The 21,972-nt window shown below is 33.4% G+C and overlaps 1 protein-coding gene across 1 annotated transcript in view; it reads left to right on the plus strand.

Annotated features, from left to right (window-relative positions):
- Positions 1-1,290: 1,290 nt before the first annotated feature.
- LOC113497454 (protein peste-like) overlaps positions 1,291-21,972 on the plus strand; it is a 56,101-nt gene continuing 35,419 nt past the window's right edge. Inside the window, exon 1 of the mRNA XM_026877009.1 lies at positions 1,291-1,471. The gene's annotated coding sequence lies outside the window, so the exon portion shown is untranslated. The remainder of the gene's footprint in view (positions 1,472-21,972) is intronic.

Genomic DNA, 21,972 nt, shown 5'->3' on the forward strand with positions numbered 1-21,972 from the left:
GGGGCCCTGGAATACAATACGAAACAATTAGTACTACATCTAACTCATATTTGATCAAACTAATAAGCATGCTTCTTAAGTGACAATATTTTGACCTATCACCTAGCAATAGCCGATCAACCGCGATAACGTGTCACGAGCAATATTGCACTCAACATCAATAAAATAAGATAAACTTCACTAGTACATAAGCACTAACTAACAGGTCAATCATTAGCTAGTAATCCAGTACTTTAAGATAAGCGGTTAACAAACTCGGCTGCGGTTAAACTTTAAACCCTTGTTTTCTTTGTTAAACTATGTAAACAACCTTTTTGTAATATTATTGTAGAGTTTGTCTTTTAAAATAAAAGAAATCGTTTCTAGTTTCTTCTTCATATTGAACGTCTTTATTGACACATTTTTTAATATTTAAACATATTTACTTATTGGGAATTCCGTGTTTCGGAAAGGCACGTTAAATTGTGGGTCCCGGCTGTTATTCCTACATCTTTGACAGTCGTTACAGATAGTCAGAAGCTGAAAAAGTCTGACAGCCAGTCTAACCAAGGGGTATCGTGTTGCCCAGGTGCCCAGGGTTGAGGAGGTCAGATAGGCAGTCGCTCCTTGTAAAACACTGGTACTTAGCTGAAAATGGTTGGACTGGTAGCCGACCTCAACATAGTTGGGAAAAGGCTAGGCAGATAATTGATTTACTTATTGGAAAATTGTAGGTTTGCATCTACGTACCTATAGATAGATCACAGCATCATTTTATGACTATGTACAAAGCCCTAAGCCTATACTGTAACACCTTCAACACATTATGGAATGCAAATAAATGATATGAATATGAATACAATACATACAAAAATGGTGATTAAAATAGTAAACGAGGTTTTATATATCAAACGTTATATGTATATGTAAGTATATAAACCGACTTGCTTCTGCCTTTCTAAGGCACAAGCTATCTTATTACAGTGTAAAACAAATTAATATTCAGAGAGGGAGTACCTGTAGTGTGATTCTAGGCAGACTAGCTATATGAAATTGGGTCTAGACTTTTATTGTTTTATTAAAGTGTCTCGTTACTAAGTAATCACAAATGTGCATGAGTATGAACCTGCAATCACCTCTATGAATATGGCCTCTCGCCATTTCGTCTCCTACGACATTCCTAATATTCATTAATCATTTTGACTAACAAGCCACTTACAAAATCATTCCCATTTATGTCAATAGCCATCATTCAAATTGTTCTGGATTACATTTATTGTATTTATCTTCGTCGCTTCATTGATGCCCATTCAGTTAGATTTCACGAGCGGCGAGGGAAGCACGCGTTCGTAGCGAAAAGCAACGAGAAAAACATCGTGTGTGAAAACTAAAAGAAAAGTTATCGATGTGCTGTCTTAGTGATTGTATCTATTGAGGACGTGTTACATTTGAATAAAAAACGTTTTTTCTTCAGTCCTTTGGAGTCAAAAAGGTAAGAATTTTTGTGTATTTGTCTGATTATGTTCATATCCGGAAGATTAAGGCATTAGTTAGCCTAGCGTGCTTTTATTGGGTTAATTAGGTAAAATGATAAGTTCTTTTTACACGTGTGTGATTGAGCTTCTGATGGCTTTAGATAAAGTAATAGTTACAGCTAATTTGCCAGCTGTATCCTAGCATCGTAACGGCATGTAGCAGAAGTATGTGTATTTATTAGGTCCGATAAAAAACGATTAGATAGTGTTTTGATAATTTTTGGTAATTATTTTGTTTTGTATATGGTTTCATGAATTTTGTTTTATAAGTAATCATAATATCCTATTTAATATGTGATTTTGGATTCACGCGAAAATAATTTAATCTCTGTTTATAACTACAAGGTAATTTGATTGAACCAATTTTTTTTTTCTTTAATTATTTGAGTCTTTGTCTTCTGTATAATCTCCTTAATGTTTTTATTAGTGTTTATGTCACGCGATAGTATTTAATCACGTTACTTCATAATCAGCATAAAACATTGTATTGCACGGTTGGTTAGAGGGCGACTATTTTTTTCGAGACCGTTAAGTTAAAATAGAAGCTAAGTTTAAATAAAAAATAAATAATATTATTATTTTTCCACAAATAACCCTTTTAATATGAACGTTATATTAGACACATATTACTTTCTATTTTAATTGTGCTATCTGTATATTTCGAACATAATAATAAAGAAAACATTGATTTTATTTTTCAATAAGTTATATTCTTATAAATACAATTACAAGTTGTTTAAATAAGGATAAAGAAAACCAATTATTTGGGACAGTGTTCAGTAAATGATTTTTAAAACACCTGTGTGTGTCTATTATCATTAATACAAGAATGTATAATTACAAAATTGAGTTACAAACGAGTATTAAATCATTGAGTATGTATATCATTAACATAGTAAATCAATAAACACGCGATTAAGGTATCGTAAATCGTATCTTAATATATTGAATGCTAATGTGTTTGTTTGGCTGTCACGGTGGCATGCCTAAACCATTAAGCCGATTTTGATAATTACTAATAAAAATTGATATTATCTGCAAGTAGCATTGTAATTAGCATATTCCTCCTCTCTACCTTTTCTGTGCCCGACAGGGTCCATAATGAGCTGTACTCTTAATAGACCACAGTCCATAATGAGCATACACTTAGTTCACCACCTATGTAACATTATGGTATGCAATTAAGAATTGTATTGAGTAAATGCACAGGAATCATTTTTGTCGCTATAGGCTCTTGCCCTATTCTGTACTAACCATTTTCTTTCATCCGGGGAAATTCTTCAGGACTTTCTTTACCCAGGAGAAGGTGTGTATGTCTCTAACCACGGAAACGCAAACTACTAACAACTCTGAAGAGTAAGGAGCCGTCCTGTTCGTACAATCGCTTTTAGATCATAATCTATGACTCCTGTCTATGTGAGATGAAGTTGTGTTAGCCTAGTGACAAGATCGTAGGGCATTTAAGTCATTTAAGTGAAGCACACACGGATATTTCCAATGTTATGTTTTGAAATAAAAATCACAGCGTTCGAGTTTCGGATGGCACGTAAAAAAATCGTATTGATGTCCCATGGGGCTATGAAAGTAAATAAATCATAGTAGCTGGCTGTACTAATCTCTGAAGTTGCTGAAAAAATAAATATCAAAAGATCTGGCGTAGCGATTTCACTTTTTTGGAAAATAATAATTTTTTTCTTTCACTTTTTCAAATTTGTTTTTACAATATATTAATCTAACACTAAAATTATAATAGCTTACTTAACTCGTGACTTTGATGAGTTGTAAATACAGATATGACTGCATTTGTAATCAGTATTTCATTAAACACGGGAATAGTGATATTTATTATTTCTAAAAGGCACTCAACATACAAAAAGTCAGTGAATACCTTAGGATTGATCTCGAGACCTTCTTATTAACAGTCCTGTGGTCTTACCATTAGACTATCACAGCTTCCATGTCAAGTGTCAAATAAGCGTAATAGATACAGACTACAGCAAGCTTACCACTACATCTTAAACTGAGACCTGTGTGGAAGCGAGAAGCCGCTCTACACGACGGATACTCACTGTCTCTTTCACACAACTGCAAGTATTACTTCAACCATTGGTAGCCCCTCAGATATTCTCGTTAATGTCATCTATCCGGCCGCTAATAAAATCAAGAATCTTTATTGAAAGTTCCTGTATTAACAACATAATTGTCTTTTTTTCTTGGGCGCGTGAGGGGACATCGTCCAGTCCTTATAGTAACCGAGTAACTGCTTGATTTATTGATAATCCTTTCGTCAGATATAACTGGTACACACTTATCTTTGTACCTACACTACCTACGAATAACTGTCAAGTGCCATTCGGAGTCGAGGCACTGAGGGTTCTGTACAAAATAATATGCTTAAGAAAAACTAATTGGTTGAGCGACTTATAAATTTGAGGGTAAGGACCTATCCATTATATTCGATCTTTATTTTAGTTACAACTTAATTTTTTGTTATGACGGCGACGAATTTTCACATCTATGAAAGTATGAATGATACGCGCTTTAGATTTTTAAACTATGTTTCTAGTAAGCAACGATAAGAGATCAATTTGTTTCAATTAAGGTAGAGAAAAACTGAAACCAAAGCATTATTCCACCAAAATCGTGTTCAAATCATTATATTTAACATGCCAAGTTACCTATTATCAACTACAATATTATAAACATGTTCAATATTGGTGCATGCGTTATTGATTGCACGCATGATCTAATGGTCTGACGCCAACACAGTCAACAGCAAAAGTAGATGATCAAAATCAGAACCCAATAAGAACGGAGCTCGCGTCAGAATTGTGTGGTGTTGAAGTGATTCAAAAGCATGTTAACCGAAGTACGAACCCAGTGCAACTGAAACAAGCAATTTTGACAAAACTTTCTTTTCTCCTTGAGTCGCGGGGGTGTCATTAACATTCAATTCACATGCACAAAGACACCCAGGCCCAGAACAAGCATCTCGCAAATGCTTGTTCTGCACGGGGATCGTACTCCGTACAAGTTGCGCTCTGTGGGTTTGGCGTGGTGACCACCTCAACCATACCGCCACCCGTGCAGTCTGCGTTCATTATTATTGAATTTCCAATTTTGTTCATCTACTTTTAGTGTTGACTGTACCACCATACGTTTGGTTACCTTTTGATCCAATGAGCAAAGAAGTAAATGTTTTAAGTATGAGAGTATAATATATATTAAATGTTTCTCGCGATAACACACATACTTTAAACAGGCATATTTTACTACAACAGTCCTTTAAAAATGCATGCAACAAAAAGAATTCTTTAGAGGATTTCATACTGATCAAGTGATCATATTACCTCATGTAAATTATTAATTTTGCATTTTAATTACTGTTACCATGTGGAACCAGACGCAATAAGTCATTAGAATTGAATAAAAATAATAAATTGGTATTAAATAAAATATTGATATCGCTACCTTCCAGTCTTAAATATTGGATTTGCATATTATCGAGCAAAGATCTTTGATAATTATTAAATTAATAAATAACATTTGAGGGTGACATATGGTTTCGTTTTGAAACGGGTTTCAGTACATTAGAGCTGCACAATACGTGCCTGTACTCGAGCATAGCTAGGAGTCGCAGGATTGACTCTCGTCTGAGGTTTGAATTTCGTTGTAAATTTTGTTTCGTTGTAAAATTTCATTTATATGATAATACCACCCTGTACACGGTCCAATGCCACGTACAGGCCTCTTTCAGTATAGGAAAGATTAAACATTGATCACCACACTAGTTCACCGCGAGTTGGTGATTTAAGATTCTAATATTTCTCCCTCTCGGAGTTTTTTCTGGATGGCTACCTTACAAACAATTGTTTGGTTTAGGGTCAGCAAATCTTCTGTTTCATATTAACAAGGCTGTTTTTCTTGAATTTGTCGCATTTGTTTTTTGATGTTAAACTGTTTTGTCCATAAGAGTTTAAGTGTACGCGTCTTCTTTTATTTTGGATATAGCCTATCTTAAAATGTATTGTTTCAAATGATTACTTGCCCTTACTTTGAATTAAAAGAAAACAGTATCCGAGTTCGATCTTTGACCGTCAAATAATTCAGTCTTATTGTTTTTTTCCCGAATTATTTCAAAAATGCGATGACAGAAAAAAACGTAGTGACATAATTCACTGTCTTATTATTGCTGATCATGGCTACTTCTGGTTTTTTTTTAACTAGTCGAATCACTAGTCAAATAAGTACGTGTTGATTTTGACAAATGAAACCTTGATTTTTGTATAATGAGTTAGGCTTAAAAGGCGTCTGGATTGAAACTAGTTTTTTTTGATATAGCACAATTGTTTTTTCTCCAGTTATTTAGAACTGGCATGCGGTAGTATGACTATTTTTTGCAAGGAGTTAACAGATAAAGGAATCATTGAAATGTTGAATTTACTTAGAGTTTTTTTTACTCCTATTGTTGTAATTTCAAGCTTTATAAAATATGTTTGTTTTTGCGACATCTATTTACCTTAATATAGCATTAAAAACCTATTTATTTTATCATAGTGAATAAAATTGAATATTTAAGTATTTTTTCCAAGAATTAACGACAAATGCACCGAATTATCCAAATACTTTTTAATAGAAAAATCACAGTATAGCATGTCGTCACATTTTTACGATTATTTACAAAATGACTACTAGATTTAATTAAGAAATCCATTTAACATTTTCTATCAAATGTCGACTCCGATAGAGCTTACACTGGTCCAAGGAAGTCTGATTTAGCGGGGAAAAATATTTTTAAAGAAAAAGAAATTTTCCTAAAAATGTTACAAGTGCTTTAATATGAAAACTTGTGTAAACCTATGAATACTAGAGTACTTATTACAAGCTAATATAATACTTTACAGTTTCGTGAAACAAGTCATCACATTTCCAGCACACTTAATATCTCCATACACAAACGAGCACATTGTATCAACCTTGAATTCGTCGATCACGATCAATTGCGATCAACTGAAACACTTTCTCACTTTAACAGTAGGTATTTATAAACTGGACAGTCTAGATGGGCAGTCTGATTATGATTACCATGTCATACTAATTTCCTTGGCAATAAGTTTTCTTGCAACAGGTTTGAATCGCATTAAAGGTAAATATTTTCGCTATAATAAAAACTGGTTGATTAATACTGTGTCCTTTTCAACTCTCCAATCATGAGCCCCTTGTAGAAGTGAAATGTCGATACATGCTGGGTCTATCTGTCTCGTTTACACTATGCCAACAGTTTTGCTTTGAGTGGCTTGGTATAGGGGAAGGGTACATTAATAAAACATGGAACATCGTTGTTGTAAAAAGTATGTAATTATTGAAATGAAACTACTTTTACGGATTTTATCGCGGTTTAGCCTTGAGTTTTTAAAACCCAAGAGCAGCGCTGCAGGACATCACGACACAGTCAGCTCATACTGCGTAGGTCGGACCACACATAATTAATTAAAAATATGAAGGTAGAACGAGCAACATCTTCTGTCAAGACGAACACCATCTCAGTCTGCCCGTGACCATGATACCTGCAAAGGTGTCGAAACGTCGGGAACTAAAATCAAAAATTAAACCGCGATAAAATCCGTAAAAGTAGTTTCATTTCAATGTCTAACATTCGCGTAAACCTAAGAAACCATTATGTATGTAATTAAGCAAAACATGCGTTTTTAATGTCGCTGTGGTATTTCTGACTTACAATGCCGGTTATACTGGGTTTCTTAAGCTTTTATACATATTCATAGTACTCACATAGTAAGGAGTCGACGCTTTTCTTAGCCATAGTTATACGGGTGTTGTGAATTTTCTATTAAGGGTCTTATCATACTAGCGGTATGGAAGCGGGTGCGGAGCGGAGCAGACGTGCAATCAATTCGTTACGGTCACAACAACAACACTACAACTGATATTGGATCTTCCCACATTCGTCGATGCATTTGTTTTCGTCTCCGGCGTCTTCGAAGTAATAAATCCAACAGGAGTATTTCCTTGTCGGTATCCATTTTGTTATTCAGTATATTAGCTACAAACACGCGACGAAAGCGTAACGTATTTGACACGCGCCCGCTCCGCCCCGCAGCCAAACTGCTAGTGTGATAAGGCCCTAAGACTGGTCCTTTGGCCTATCGCCCAATGTTACAGACGGTTGTGGGAGGGAGATGGAGCTCTACATTGTGTAGTGCGTTGTCCCGCTTCCACTGCTATCTAGAGCTGTAAGCTTATTTTAGTACTGTAATTGCTTACTTACTTACAATTTTAATGAAGCCGTTCATGACTTCATTTGGATCCCTATGACTTTATAGAACCTGCTTAAAGAGATCTCTATCAGGTATAGGAGACTGGTTCCGTGCATAGAAATGGAACGATTTCTTAAATACTTAACCATTTCTCCTTAGTTTAGGATTATTTGAGGCAAGATGTTTATTTCCATTTTCATGCATACAAGCTCTATTTAATGTGACCGTAGGCCTTTAAAACACAATTTTACCCACTTATTTACCAGTCCTCTCAAATTTAATAGTCGAAAACCGATACGAGAGAAAATCTCTATTTTAGCAAAGTAAATACAAGGACGAGAATCAAACAGCTTCGCAAATGAGAGAAATCAATAGTCAATAGTTCCAAGTAGTGTAATTAATTAAGAGTGACATGAACTCCCTAAAGTAAATACATCCAGTTAGAGAGGGAATGAGCTTTATTTAATTAGAGGTAAGGTCTTAATTGCAATGGATAAATCATGAATAAGTGATTGGTAATCTGGTTCAGGTAAGATGTGTATTGATTTCTTGTGGTGTTTTAGTTTACTATAAAATTTATGATACGAGTAAGACATTCTCTTTGGCATATGACATGTTTTTTTTTCATGAAGATTTTTCTTGTTTTGATATGTTATTTTTTCTGCCAGGATAAATTAAATTAAAGAACACAACAATCGGCCCTTTTTGTGGAGCTTTGAATTTTAACACTCTTATTACCGTTATATTTCGTTATTCGTTATGCAACAGTTTATTTACTCCCCTGAGACTTACACACACAAAACAGTTTTGTCTTAAAGAGCGGTTACTATATGTAATAGTTTTCCTATATCGAAGTCATGTCAATAATTTAATTACTGACGTCACAACCATTCAAAATGGCCGCCGTTTATGTAATGGGAACCATTTATATTGGCTTCACTAAAATATTGTCACTTTGGGGAATTGAAGAGTGTATTACCTATGAAGGCTTTTCTATAGGAATAATCTATCGAAGGTATATGGGTCGGAAATATTGATTTTGATATTTAGGGCTCCGTATGTCAAAAGGAAAGAAAACTGGTCCAGTACTAGTCAGTCACTAAGGGTTCCAAAACCTGAGCACAACGTGTCGCGGGTTCGATCCCGCGTCGGAAAAGCATTTGTGTGATCCACGAATGCTTGTTCTGAGTTTGGGTGTCTTTGCGCATGTGATTTGTATGTTTGTAAATCGTGGATTATATTCGGTTCTGATATTTAGGGCTCCGTATGTCAAAAGGAAAGAAAACTGGTCAAGTACTAGTCAGTCACTACGGGTTCCCTATAAATAGGCTAAGCGATATGTTATCGCTACTTTTTTCCCATATCTGTATTCATATCTATAATGAAAAGAAAACAACAAACTTCAGTGTTTTGGTGAAACCCAGTACGAAAGCATATGATGAATATGGTCACTGTCTCTCATTTTTTCTCTGTCACCTTGCCCTTGTCACAGCAGTCGCTACACAGGCCGCACACAAAACACCAAAACGAGTCCTGAAACAAGTTACCTATACAACTAGTTTCTACAAAAACTTCTATTCGCCGCCTCTGATAACGCAAAATAAGAATTCGTGTATTTTGGAGAACTTTGCATACAATACCCCGAGCCGAGGCCTCTTGCGCGAATAACATTAGAACAAACGTGATTTATTAGTTTAGTCTAGTACAGTCGACAAAAAATTTTCTGTTATTGATAATGAGGTAAATTTTGTTAGTTTGTCACGTTGCAGGCTGTATCTCAGGAACTAATGAAGCGATTTTGAACACACTTCTGCTTATCGATAGCCTCATTATTGGTGAATGCTAAATGATATATATTATATTAACCTAAAATTTATAGACCTAACGAAGTAAAGGATTTTTTGGACCCTGACGCAGCCTATTTTAAGCGGATTAGTTTGCGACGCTTGACGCTTTAAATATTTACGTGGGTGCAGTGTCATGGTGACTCTTTATAATTCATTTTATATCAATATCATTCTGACTTTTGCAATTAGACTGCTGATAATGAACAAGCGAAATAAAGAAATTTCTTTATATACTACGTACAAGACGATTCACAACATCATGCATGTAAGGGCTTAAAACTGCCAAAATAGTGTCATATAGGGACACCTACTACCACGTTGTAAAGTACCTAATATTATTCCAGGTGTCAAAGAGAGATGCCGCTCTACCTATGGGTTGAATCGCTCTGTCAAGCTTCCACAATCGTACAATAGGATAGCCAAGTGGTAGAGGTCACCAAGCCAAACCCATTGAGCACGACGTGTCGCGGTTTCGAGCCCCGCGAAGGACGGAGGAGAAAGTTTGGGTGTCTTTGTCCACGTGATTTGTATGTTTGTGAAACCTGGATTCAATTAGATATAGCGGGCGAATTTAACTAAATGTGTGGTTAAAAAATGATTTTAACCACAAATTTAGTTTTTTTTTAAGTAAAAAAACAAAGTGTGTCTAAGCCCTTGAACCACACAATTGTTTACGAGAAACGAGATACCTACGTAACACACATATTTAATATTGATGGCATGTAAATAAGTTAATACTTCTGCCAGCGACTGTATGTATTGCAAATAAATAGATAGGCACATTAATTTCCGGAATGATTATGTTAAATTATGTAAACGAATTAAAAAAATGTTTGAGAATTTATCATTACACGTTGTTAGGTAGATACTGTGTGAGGAATCTTCTTCTAATATATAACATTCCCGTGTCACGATGTTAGTTACCGTACTCCTCCGAAACTGTTCGATCGATTTTTATGAAATTTTGTTTACATATTGGGTAGGTCTGAGAATAGAACAACATCTATTTTTCATACCCCTAAGTGATAAAGGTTGCTCACATTAAAAAAAAATATTTTATTTTTTGTATGAAATTGTTTGTTTTTATTTTATAATGTGCCATTAAAAATACATACAACTAGAAATAATTTATTAGGCAAAACAACGTTTGCTGGGTCAGCAAGTATACTATAATAAATTGTTGTGAACAGGAAGATTTATAGCCATTGAAACTATAAATTACGTTTAATACATTCTAAATTTCATTCAAATATTCACGAACACGACACAGTCTAAATAGACCTTTAGATTGATGTATGAAATCTTTGTAACAAGTATTATATAGTATCACTTTTCATTCACGCGATAACTCAAAGGAAGGAAGAGACCCTGTCTTTTTAAAAGTCAACTCGGGGGTAAATAGTACTGTAAAGGAATGAACTGAAATATGTACACCAAAATATGATAAAAAAAAATATCTTCGAAATGGCTAGACCAATTTTGATGGGACTTTTATTGACAGGTAGCTGATGTAATAAGGCGGTTACCTAGGTACTAGAGCTACTTTTATTTAACATAAATAATAAAATTATGCAAAAAAAAACAAATAAACAAATTAGCTCTTTCATAACTGCGGACTTAGTAGCGCGTACCTACAGCTATTAATCTTATATAATTTGTAGGTTAAGTTAAAAAAAAAAGATAAATTAACGGTTTCCAAAAACGTTATAAAACTAGATAAACCAGTTAAACATACTGACCATGAACTCCGTACTATGTAGGTGTAGGCAGAGCTCTAAGTAACAACACCGGTAACTTCTTCGGGTCATTCTTTGCATAGGTCAGTAATTTGTTTCTGCGGCTAGACAATACTAGAAAAGTCCTAAAGTAGATAACAATATTGTGGGTATGAGGAGAGACGATACTCCATATTACCATAATAAACCATGGTATTGTCAAAATACAATACCTCCTGGGCCCCAATACTGCTATTTACAATGGCCGATGAATTAATTAAAATTACACTATTCGTATTATCTTAAGCATTTTCCTATACAATAATTGGAAATTCAGTACGGGACGGTACACTCAAGGTCAATACAATTAACTTCCAATTATTGTATTGGCAAAATGCTAAAGAGAATAGGAGTAATTCCAAATTTAATCCAATTGCCATTCATTCATCATCACCTTTCGTAGCCTTTAGTAGTCCACTGCTGGACATAGGCCTCCCCAATGTGCGCCATAGCGCCCTGTCTTCGGCTTGCCGCACCCAGCATCCGCCTGCAGTCTTTCGCAAGTCGTCATCCCACCTGGCCACTGGGCGTCCTACACTACGTTTGCCGAGTCGCGGTCTCCACTCAAGAACTCGTTTACTCCATTGATCGGTTATCGGTTCATTCAGCGGCCATTGTAAAATAGCAGAATCGGGTCTCTGTTCGCCTTTTTTGGAGAAATTAATTATTCTTCTTTTTCAGTGTTGTATATTAGTGCATAGGTTATGTTTGCATCATATCTCCCGTGAAAAGTAGGTGTTCTTATATGAACTTCTCCATTTTAACATTTAAAATATATTGCAAATAATAAACTTATGCAACTATATCTTTATGGATTTACAAGACTTAAAAAAAGCCGGTCAAGTGCGAATCCTGTTCGTGACAACGAGGGTTCCGTAAATATTCTTAGGGTAAGCAAATCGATTAGGTTACAAATCAATTTAGGGGTACCGGAGATTTAGCCTACTGACAAACAGACGGACATACAGATGCACAGACAGACAGGCAGTGGAGCCTCAATAGTAGGGTTCCGTTTCATTGTTTTGAATACGGAACTCTAAAACGACAGAACAATTTTTTTAATAAACTGTCATCTCCCTTGGATTATGTAAATATAATAGGAAATATCAACAAAATGAATGTTATTCATATCATTATGTAATTAAGAAGCTGATATATTTAAGTTGCTACTTTAATCTGACATATTTATTGATAGCTCAATAATGGTAGCTTAGAATACACATGTTTGTATTATTTTCTGTAACATTAATTTGTCTTGATTCCGTATTTAGTGGTTTAGCAATCATAATGGATTATGACTACAAAACTGAAAATGCAAAACTGGTACATTTTAAAGTTACTGAAATAGTAAAAAAAAAACAATCATGTCTCACTCTCTAATAACAAGCATACTGTACAAGCAACAGCAAAAAAAAAACAATTCATATGCATTATTAAATGATGTAACGGTTTACTCACGCGTATTTATCGGGGTAGCCCGACTAGTTTCGGACCCAACCGGAGTCCGACTCGCGATCCCGCCGCGTCTGCTCATGATTAAGGACGCTAAATACGCACGATAAATACGCGTGAGTAAACCGTTACATCATTTAATAATGAATCAGTCTCACGATAGTTATTATAAAAATTCATATGCAGTCATTATTAAGCCCGAACTTTAAACTTTAAAGACTTACGGGACTGTCCCAGTTTTGTATATTTACAGTATAAATGACATCTGTTGGTATTCGATGTATTTTAGTGCTTTATAACTGACTGCGAAAGATTGTAATAAACATAAGCAGTCACTCCAAAAATGGCCGTTGTATGTTATTTAATTCTTGGATTAGTTATCTCATTTGCCCCCTAGTCGCACTTACCCAATGTCATGAATGAACCAACGACCATTGAACATTGCATATTTGACACAGCAGAATTCTAATCGATAATATCGATCAAGATTACATTTATCTTTTTAATTATTTTATGAAAAGAGGAATGGCAGTAATGAAATCTTTAAACTAAAAACTTGGATTTATGAGCAATACTGGTACTTTTTATACGGAATTGCGCTTGAAAAGTCGTAACAGTTTTGATAAAACTTTTAATCTTGTCGTGTAATAATAATTAAACATTGTAGTTTGTAGCAACATGTTTCGGAAAGCACGTTAAATTGTGGGTTCCGGCTGTTATTCCTACATCTTTGAGAGTCGTTACAGGTAGTCAGAAGCTTGAAAGTCTGTCAACCAGTTCAACCAAGGGCTATCGTGTTGCCTAGGTAACTGGGTTGAGGAGGTCAGATTGGCAGTCGCTCTTTGTAAAACACTGGTACTTAGCTGAATCCGGTTAGACTGGAAGCCGACCCCAACATAGTTGGGAAAAGGCTAGGCCGATTATGGAGTTTGTAGCAACGACTTATATCTGTTTTTTTTATTCTAGAATAGGTCCACTTAAAAAAGAACTTAGATAAGAATTACAGTATTAAGTAATCCAGATAAGTGAAGATAAATAGCGATATTACATAACGTGTTGATACTTGAGAGATATTGAGTACTTGAAGTCGAAAGAACACTCAAAGATGAAGAAAGTGTTTTATGAAACGATGAAATTAATGTTTGCTGTCTGGACGTATTTGAAGTCAAATGATATATAGTTGTTAAACTTTTAAACAAGTATGAGGTTTCTAAGTTGGGATATTATTCGGTTATGAGGCTGAAGTAATTGCATGTTCCGGGTTCTTTATAAGTGCTCCCTTCGTATCGACTTGAGTAAACCTATTTATGCAATGCAGGTGATGGAAATGTCAAAGATTTATTGTAATTAAATAAATTAGGTAATCTATGTTTTTAATAATCCAGGTTTTGGGAATGTCATAAATGTATTAATAAAACGGCCTAGATACCTATACCTAAGTATATTGCGGCATATTATCAACATCAAAAAACCTGGTCAAATGCGAGTCGAACCCGTGACTCTGAGAAATAAGACAATCAAAACCAAATTTAAGTAACAACCTTTACTTAACCTCTATATTTATTTAACAAAAGCGGCAAAATAAATGAAACATCTGTGAAAATTTTCAATATGCACTTTCGTTCTCCAAATAATCTAATCTGAGTTACATTTTATATAGATATCTTGTCAACAAGATCATTATTCATTCACCTGTCTTTCCGCTCTTTAAGTACATCATGTTTATTTCTGTTTCCTAAGGATTAACCAAATTTATCTTTTCCTCCACATAACCTATGTCAATGTTAGGTAATCTAAAGGGCCAGTGAGATGTCGATAACGTTTCTTTGACGATCAATGCAAAATCTTATAGACGCTCCATAAAAGTCTAATGAAAATCAAAAATCGCTTATTAAAAATTAGGCTAAATAGAAATTTTGAAAGTCAAAGTACACCACTGTACTACATTGAATAGCACCCTGATTTGTCCACCTTTCACCGCTTCCTAAATGATCTAGCTGTGAACAAGAAATGGAAAATAATGACTTTGGGAAGAACATGTTTGTTCTAACTTTGGAAATCTAAAACTATTGGAAATCCAAATAAATAAATAAAACTTCTATTGTTACGTGTTTTCAAGACCGTTTCAATCCCATACCTTTATATACCCAGTAATATTGTTTATTCTAAGACACCTAACACGACAGACAAATGGAGGACATCTTGAGGAAGCTTGAATTACAAGTATCGAAATCTGAAATCATGCTCAAACAACCACTGTATGGGATGAGGATTCTTCCCAACACTGGGACGTATTAAGGCTGGTTTTATTATAGCCGGTACATATGTATTTCCAAAAACTATTGCCTCCTACACTATTGAATTGTTTTCTAAGCTAAATACTTTAAAAAGTGCACTTACAACGTGTACAGACAACGCGGCAACGTGAGGATGCACATGACAATAAAAAGATAAAAATGGTCTTAAACACAATCCAATCTTAAAAATAGTTCCTTATTATCTTATCAAGGTTGGACATCAGTAATGTTAATATTATTGCTTATACCATAAATAAGTCAAATTTAATCATTAAAATAATGAATATTACCGGCTAAACCCGGATTCATGAGATAATGCAACGATTTGTAGACTTATTATTTCTAGTTTAGTCAATAAAAATATGCATTGACATAATTAATTCTTATACATGTATTATGCAGCGCCATATTAGGCATTTATTAATGAATTAGTGAATTCTTTTATTCATTGATTGAAATATATTTTTTTGGAACATTATAGTAATAATTAAAATCACATATTTATATTAATTAATTTTTTTATTTACAAACGTGCAAGCAAAAACAAATGCGGCTTTAACGGAGAGAAAAACCATATATAAAATTTTTTATCGACTTTATATACTTGTGTATTGGAAAATGGATTTTTCAAAAATATATATTTATTCATTTAAACTTCTTATACTAGAATCATACATGGCCAATGTACAATGTTGAATATGTATTTGCCTGAGGCAAAATAACAATATCTTCCATAAATAAAGTCCAAGAATTTTGAAATTTACTATCGAGACTAGCACATTAAATTTGAAAAAAAAAAACAACATGGTTTTTGCAAATTTAGTAAGTGCTATTTTATAGACTATTGAATTAATATTATCATTATCCTTTAAAACAATCATCATTTATACGCAAACATGGAGATCAATATTAGATCTATACTTTTTATTGTAATTTAATGCGAATTTCTTAAAGCCTTTGACGATATTGATCATTATTTATTGCATGTTATTACTAATGTTCAAATAAACATCATATTTTATTATTTAGTTATGCTCAGATATAAGTCCAAAGTTCCATATTAATTCAACTATTATTCACAAATTCTGAATATAAACTTATTTGATACATTCCACCATAAGGGGTACTCCAAGGTGCTTGTTTCAGACTTTTATTATCAACTGACTTCGAAAATAAAGAGGGTGTTTGTTTCTTCTTAACTTCAGACTGAATGAACCAATTTTGATAATATTTTTTTTAATAATACCCAATCTAGAAGCAAAAAAATACGGTCACGGCCAATTAGTAATCTATAATCAAACACATAGCTAATCTGTAGACGTCTACAGTAACACCTGCGTTACCAATCAATAACTTTTAATCAGTTTAGACATAATGCACATTATTAATAGAAAAAAAAACAAGTTTACAATTTAATTATTGCTTAATTATTTTAACTTTTTGACAATTAAGAGTACACGATGTCGTAAAATATAACTTTTTTATCCTGAACTTTTGAAAAATATGATTACGTGGCCTGATATAATGTTAACTGTAATACCTTTACAAACAACATTAAATGACAAAATAAAACGTAATCTTTAATAAACAAGATTGATCACTGCACCCATACGTTACACAACGTACGATGAATTTTAAAAGGAGGCCTTTAGTATAACTTCATACCTAGCATACCTAAACCACGACTACGGAAGTCAGCACAGTACAATACTAATCGTCGTTTAGATGCCGTTTAGATTATATCGTATGATGAATTTAAAAATGCTGATAAAGATCTTATTTATTTAAGAACTAGCTGTTGCCCGCGACTTCGTCCACGTTGTTAGAAGATATATGTTATGATTTATACCTGCCCTGTTTCACATTTTCCATTGTATCTTCGCTCCTATTAGTCGCAGTGTGATGGTATATAGAATAAAACATTCCTCGATGAATGGTCTATTCAACACAAAATGATTATTTCAATTTGAACCAGTAGTTCCTGAGATAAGCACGTTCAAACAAACAAACTCTTCAGCTTTACCTATATATTCAGTATAGATGTCTTATTAGTCCACGTGAGTCGACAAAGGAAAAATTTGAGCCGGAAATTGAAGAATGAATATCTTCATAGCGATATGATATGAATGATAGTGATACTCGTATGACAAATTGAGTTAAAAAACCTTTACTCTATCATCTTCAGAAAAGACCCAAGCTTCAGAGTCAAATTTAGATTTCTCAGACGATATTTGTGTTATTTTTTTTTTAATTCTTTACTTTGCCCATAAAGGATTTCTCTGTAATGTCTCGCAAGTATCTATGCCGCTGTATGATCTAATATAATTAATGAAGAAGATGAAAATTTAAGTTCAGCAACGATTGCTACAGAAATTTTATTAATGTTCTTTAGCTTTGTCCGGAAACCTCAGAGTTCCAAATTCGACTCGGCCTTAACAAGTTTTTATATAAAATTGTCACGTTCGTTGCATATTCAATAAAAGTGTTAACATGTGCTAAGATGATATCTATGTTAAAATATTGGACCTATTTTTAAAGGTCACTTTGTTATATATGAATTAAAAGCCATTAGTTTCTCAGTTTAAGCGCTTGTTATTGATGTTATCCTACTATCTGGATGTATGGATGCTTGTTCCACTTTCACGCAAAAACCACTGAACGGATTTAGACGAAACTTGGTACACAGATAGTTTATAACCAGGATTAACACATTGGATTGATTTAACCCCGATTTTATGTTCCCGTGGGAAAATTTTGAGTTAATTGTAGCGAGCGGGCCCGCGGGCAAAGACTAGTATTGTGATAATTGTGTTTTGATGATAAGTTAGTTGTCTGTACGAATTCATTCAATGAGACATTCTAATTTTCAAAAAATGTAAAATGTAGTAGGTATAATATTGCTCATTCCAAAAAACAAATGACTTTCAAAAACATTTATCTCATTATTTTGATTTTTTGAACATTTGACCTCTATTCTTTTACGTCATCATATTTTGTTTAAAAAATTCCTTGTTTTAATATTTATTGTTTGTTAATATTGTTTTCAGATCCATTTTTTAGATAAGTTAATGTCAACTTTTACGTCAAATTTTTATGTTATGTTAAAATTAATTTTTAGTATTTCGTCTCTTTGTTATATTTAGGTTTCCATATTTAGGAGTGATCTTTGGTCTTTTGTAAAGCATCATAATTGGCAAATCTAGACAATAACTTATGATTAAGTATCAATCCAAATATTTTACATAATTTATATTTATAATACCAAATTATTACACTTATAAATGAATTAAAATTTGATTTGTTGTCGTTTTTATTATTACTGCTTTTGACATTTCTGGCTTATATAGTCTAATCGCTAAATTAACTTAATATTTATGACTGTGGCATTTATTAAGTAATAAAGTGTTTTATTTTGGACAAAATAAACAATTCGACGTTGACTTTGAGAAACATAAGATGTATTTTACTAACAATTAAATTTGCGCAGCTGGGTACGCCTTTTTTTCATTCGGTTTTATTTCAGTGGCTCCGTTTACAATACTTTTAATTTGGATGACCTAATAATTTTGATATCTTATCGAATTTTTAAAAAGGTTAAGCTTCGTCTAGTCCGAAATATTTTAGGTTGGTGACCGGGTGCTTTATGAGCTAGAATATTATCATTAAGATTGGCAAAGCGATAGTGTATCAGCAGAAAAATAGAAAATGTAGATATACCTAGAGCTGTTTAGTAGAAAAGAAAAACCCAAGATATGTCAATTGTTATAATAAGTTTTGTGAGACGGATTCATTTACTTACGCATATTTATTATTATTGAAATAAAAGTATTTTTACAGATTTTATCGCGGTTTAATTTTAGATTTTAGTTCCCGACGTTTATTTCAATGTCTAACATTCGCTTAAACCTAAGAAACCACTATCGTTTGACTAGTTTTGTACCCAACTGATGTTGTGGCAGATGTCATTCCTAGTAGCGACTACGCCGCCACGTCAGCCCATAATTAAGGACTCCGGTTGGGGCCGAAACTAGTCGGCTGATCTGGATATATATTCGAAGCTTTGTTAGGGCTCGCTGAGCACAGAATATTTGTTGTCAGGCTTCAGAAAAAATATTAGTACTTTTTCGATGTCGATGCTGCGTAAGCCGCGAGCAACATACAAAAATAAATATTTGTTGATTGTTTTTCAGGTTCCAGTACCCAAAGGGTACAAAGGTCTATGCCTTTGTCACTAGGCTTTGTCTCATGAACTGTGATACCTAGGTAGTTGAAATTTTCACAGATTTATGCATTTCAGCTGCCGGTCAAAAACACGTACATGCTTCAATTATAAAATTGGATGAAAAGCAATAAGTAGGTAAATTAATTTATCGACCGACCGATTTATTTGTCTTTAACCTATTTATCCGATACCGACTCGCACTTGACCGGTTATTTTGTCATTATTTCCGATTATCACAAATATTTAGGTGGCGCCATAATCCTTATCTAAGAAATTGGCTATATGCAGATACATATAATCACTATTATAATAAAATTATATGGCTCGATATCAGTCAGCGACGGTGATAACAAATATATTTTTTGCAGGAAAAATTGATTACGTCATGCGTATGATGAATGTGATTATTTCGTGAAAATATTACTTTCCATATTTTTGAACGGTTGACTTATGATCTAAGTTTAGCTGGATGTGAAGACTTCAAATTCATATCAATGGCTTTATTCGACATCCGATTGCAATGAAATACATCCAATTATAATTATAAACGCGAGTAGACGCGAAAGTTTGTATGTGTGGGTGTATGGATGTACACAGATAGTTGATAACCAGGATTAATGCATAGGATAGTTTTTATCTCGATTTTATGTTCCAGTAGAATAATATTTTATATTTGTGGCTTTCGGGCCCGTGCGCAACAGCAAATTTTTAGCATAAGTGTGTTGCTAATGCAATATTATGGACGCTGATAATGAAATTAGTAGCAGTAAAGTAACAAAAGGATTAAACAATAAAAGTCAAATTAAAATACTATCTGTCCTTCTTTTGCCATCATTCATTGTTAATTCTTTCGCTGTCTGTTAAACAGTTAACTTAGTATAAGTACTGCTTAACTTTTAAGGGTGCAATTTAAAAGTGTTCTTAATTAATAATAAACAAAAGGATTTAAGTTAAAGTAAAAAAATATAAGAAATTACTGTTACACTATCAGATGATCGTGATACCAACAGGTGAATGACCTGCTTATCAATAAAAAACAAATTATAGTTTTTGTTCTTTACGACGCAAAAAACAATTTAATTGATTATGTTTAACGAAGCCGTTTTTATTGTTGATCTATAAAATTAGACATACTTATTCGCTTGTAGGTAAATATTTTTCATTTTAATTGTAGTATGCGTAAAATTAATTGGATTTACTTCGATTGAATTTTACTTTATGATTTCGTTGCATGGTTCCATACCGAAAGGGTGTAAAGACAACCCAATGACAGAAGCATTACTGTCTGTCACCTGGCTGAATCTTTTTTACCGTAATACCTAGCTAGACCAGTTTGCAGATCGTTTTTTTATTCTGCTATAAGAACAAAACAAAAATCGATTTCAGCAACGACTTGTATAGTCATAAATTTTAATAGGTGATCAATCTTCTTTGATTTTTGTTAGTCATCACACTTGACTGGGTTTAAAAGAGTTCATTGCATTTTGGGCTTTCGATCGCAATATAAAAATCTTGCAGATCAAACAGCTTTTCCAGAATTCCCGCACTTTTTGTCTGTTCGGGTTGGGCTCCATCTACAGTAATAAAATCTTATGCATTCCATGTTTAATTAGTCCACATTCTGAAGTCCTAGGCGACTATTTAAGTATTAAACAACAAAATAGATAAAAATAGATTATTTTCTTATCTATTAACGTTGCCGCATTTTATACCTTTAAAAGAACTTTGGAATTTTTAATAAAATTACCTTCTTCAAAGATCGTTTTCATGTATTTATGTATAATTAACATTTCGTACAAATCTACACGTCTATCTAAAGCTTGAATTAATTTATAAAAATATTTGAAACTAGCTTTTCGACTGCGGCTTCGAAGGCGTCGATTTCGGTTATATCGTGTTTCCAAGAGAATTCTTCAAAAGTCCGGGATAAAAACTATCCTATGTTGTTTCTCAAGGTCAACTCTATCTCTGTACCAAATTTCATTAAAATCAGTTCAGTGGTTTCGACGTGAAAGCGTAACAGACAGACAGAGTTACTTTCGCATTTATAATATTAGTAAGGATGAAGTTGTGAAAGTTCAGAGGGCAATGTAACTAATTAAATGCTAACATAATAAATGGTTGTGTGTATGTATGAATGTTATCAGTGTGATAAGTATATGGATGTACGATAAATGTATGAATCAAACAACTGGGGGTCAGCGATGCATAGTTTTGTTCGTCTGATATTGGCTGCAGGGATGGATTTTGAATGAAAAATAGTTATAAATGAATATAGATGTACAGAAAGGTGTTATGTTGTGTCTTGCATTGTACTTAGATATTATTTTGTAGAAATCAAGATTTCAAAAATATACCTATTTAATTTATTTCTAAAGTCAAGCCTTACGCGAGTTGACATAGAAAACGGCTTCGTAGATGATTATTATTATAGCAACGTATTTTTTTTGTATCATTTAATCAAATCGGATTTTTTCGATTTTTGTTTTGATTTTATATTATGAAGAATGGAAAATTTATACGAATCATGCATTCACCAAAAACGGCTTAACTTTATACTGACAGTAGTAACATCATTCTTGAAAGACAA

Source organism: Trichoplusia ni, chromosome 9 (genome assembly GCF_003590095.1).
Source record: "Trichoplusia ni isolate ovarian cell line Hi5 chromosome 9, tn1, whole genome shotgun sequence".
NCBI lineage: Eukaryota > Metazoa > Arthropoda > Insecta > Lepidoptera > Noctuidae > Trichoplusia > Trichoplusia ni.